Below are 3,197 nucleotides of genomic sequence, written 5' to 3'. Positions count from 1 at the left end.
TAGAGGACATGTTGCGGGCCTGTGTACTGGATTTCTCTGGGAGTTGGGACTCGAAATTGCACCTTATGGAATTCGCTTATAATAACAGCTACCAAGCGACAATCGGTATGGCTCCGTACGAGGCATTGTATGGGAGGCGGTGTAGGACACCATTATGTTGGGGCGAGGTAGGGGAACGGGAATTGATGGGTCCGGAGCTGGTCCAAGTCACCAACGAGGCGATGCAGCAGATCAGGGGGAGGATGCGCACTGCTCAGAGTAGACAGAAGAGTTACGCGGACTCGAGACGAAGAAACCTGGAGTTCGAAGTGGGGGACATGGTATTCCTGAAGGTGGCCCCCATGAAGGGCGTTTTAAGGTTCGGACGAAAGGGCAAATTGAGTCCGCGCTTCATAGGACCCTTCGAGATTTTGAAGCGAATCGGACCCGTTGCGTATAGATTGGCCCTACCCCCGTCTCTCTCATCCATACACAACGTGTTCCATGTATCGACCCTTCGCAAGTACTTAGCGAACCCCACGCACGTGATAGATTATTCGACTCTGGACGTGACCGAAGGCTTAAGCTACGAGGAGAAACCAGTGGGGGTCCTAGCTCGCGAGGTAAGGACCTTGCGCACCAAGGAAATTGCATTTGTCAAGGTGTGGTGGGGGAACCAGTCAGCAGAGGAGGCCACCTGGGAACGAGAGGATGAGATGAGGGAGAAGTACCCAGAGTTGTTTGTAGATGCCAACCCTTTCGAGGATGAAAGTCCCTTGTAGGGGGGAGTGATGTAACGGTACACCTTCTGAGGAGAGAGGAGAGAGAAGAAAAAAAAAAAAAAAAAAAGGGGGCCCCCGCCGAAAATCACGAGATTTCGGCGAGATCCACTCAGGCTCCCATAAACCCTAGGAGTGGCCACCTCCTTTAGGGAGAAGGGAGCGCTAGTGGGGTTTGAAGCAGGAGGAAGCCGACGCGCCACCGGAGAACGGACGAGCGACGACGCATCCACCGACGACAATAGCCAAGCCCTGCGAGTTGGACCGTCGGAACTTTTGGACGAGGAAGACGCAGCGCAGGCGCGGGTCGACCCCCGGCATTCGGCGAGACCTCTCAGCCCGCGTTCGGACACCACCCCAGGGCCTCGTCCCCTTTGTGGCCCAAACCGGAGGCGTTCCAGAAACCCTGCGCCGGCGGTGTTCGTCGCAGCCATCGGTTTCTGCTCCACCGACGGCTTCGCGAACCTCCGGCTCGGCTAAGTGCGGCTTGGCGGCTCGACATCCGAATAGTATACCGATTCCTAGGTTTTCGACCCTTCCGAAGCCATTTCCGCCCTCGTTTCAACCATTTGAGGTCAGTATAACTCCATGTGTGACAAATAGCTTGCGATAGGGACGTACTTGGTAGCTAGACACGAGGGATAGTTGTGAAGGCGCTCTAATTGTATCATGTTGTCTTATAGAAGGTAGTTAGGCGCTGGAGTTAGCGTTGTGGGCGACTTCGGTCAAGGCCAAGGAGGTAAGTAACCTTACTGTTGGCGTTAGTTATGTATGTATATTGGTGCGTGCCCTGTGGCCCTTGCATGCACCATATGTTGTTGCTGTATGCTAGGTTAGATGTTTCTTGCCATGAAATGCTATGCATGCTTTGTTTATGTATGTGATTCTTGCAGTGAATTGCTATGTATGCCATGTTTATGAATATGATGTTGTGACGCGTTTTGTCGTGATGAGCTTGATTGACATGTCATGATTGTAATGAGAACCCCACATGCCATGAATAAGATGACTAGTATGCTAGGATATGCTTGCTCAATATGGACCCGGTTATGCTATGTTATGCTTGCCTAATGTGGACCCGGTTATGCTATGTTATGCTTGCCTAAGGTGGACCCGGTTATGCTATGTTATGCTTGCCTAATGTGAACCCGGTTATGCTATGTTATGCTTGCCTAATGTGAGTGAAACCAGTTATGCTATGTAATGCGGCGAGGGGATGAAGCGTCGTATGTGTAATGCCATGGAGGTAAACCTTAAGAACCTCATGCACGCTATGGTTATGTACTTGGGGCACTCCCCCGTTATGCTACGGATGGTATGGATGCGTATATTCGATATTGTGTTCGCCACGATATCATGCAGGCCCTCCTTTGTCCGTGGCGTCCGGTATTGTATGTCATACATACCCGACCAAGCCAGACCCAGGGAGTTCGCTTGCGAGCTCGCCTGGTGGGCCCACAATCACACACGTGGGCCATGTGTGGGAAATTACCATGCATCCACCCCCGCCCGGACAAGGCAAGGGCCTAAGGCCATGGGAAGGAATGGAAGACAAACATCTCTCTCAGTTCCGTTCTTCTAGCAGTGTGCGACATGTATGGTAACGATGTGCGACATGTATGGGTATTCTGTGTGACATGTATGTGTGTTGTGTGCGTCATGTATGTGTATCGTGTGCGACATGTAGATGTACTGTGTGCGACTGCTTGTATCCGAATGTATGAATATATGTTTAACCTCAACAGTGGGGCGACTTACTGGGTATTTTATATAATACTCAAGCCACGTGCTACCAATATTTTTCAGGAAAGGGCAAGGCTCCCATGTACGGGTGACGGTGGATGAGGCGAAGGGCCATGGAAAACTTGAGGAGGGTTTGTTGTGTCGTAGCGCCTGTTGAATTCTCTTGGGTTCTTAGTCTTGCAAATTGTTTTCTTTAGTCTCTGTTGATTACTTCTAGGCTAGGTTGTCGCAATTGTTTTTCCTAGGTATGAACTGCTTAAATTGATGAATGCATTTTCGTTATTGAGACTGTTTCTGTGTGAACTCTTGTCCTGTTGATTTGATGAGTATAAAGTAACGTCGCTAATTAGGGTGGAGAAAATTAGGGGCGTTACAATATTTCAGATCTCTTTTTCCTTTTCGAGTCTAATTATTCAAAATCAGATCTCTTGTTCCCTGTTACCTGTCCATTTATTTTGATTTTGGTTATGAGGTTATAGAAAATTAATTATAAGGCTAATATCTGTAATAGAATAAAAAAAAAATACAGAACAGAGAGAAAAATGGGAGATAAGAAGTAAATACGATATAAAAGAAAAGATTCGGTTTAAAAAAAAAATTAACAAGTAATAAAAGAAAAAAGAAAGATCTGGGAAGGAGAATCTATCTGTGACATTTGTGAATTTGAATGATAACATAAGAAGAAAAAAAAAAAGG

At 47.9% G+C, this 3,197-nt stretch overlaps 1 long non-coding RNA gene across 1 annotated transcript; it reads left to right on the top strand.

Moving 5' to 3' along the window:
- The first annotated feature begins 820 nt into the window (after positions 1-820).
- Positions 821-2,872, top strand: LOC111785805 (uncharacterized). Its single transcript, XR_015421752.1, has 3 exons — positions 821-1,332; positions 1,442-1,497; positions 2,565-2,872. It is a non-coding gene; the product is annotated as an uncharacterized LOC111785805 (long non-coding RNA).
- Positions 2,873-3,197: the final 325 nt, after the last annotated feature.

Source organism: Cucurbita pepo, chromosome 7, assembly GCF_057944985.1.
Source record: "Cucurbita pepo subsp. pepo isolate OVF chromosome 7, ASM5794498v1, whole genome shotgun sequence".
NCBI classification, from domain to species: Eukaryota; Viridiplantae; Streptophyta; class Magnoliopsida; order Cucurbitales; family Cucurbitaceae; genus Cucurbita; species Cucurbita pepo.
Note: the sequence above shows the minus strand (reverse complement) of the source record. Positions and strands in the feature narration are given on the sequence as shown.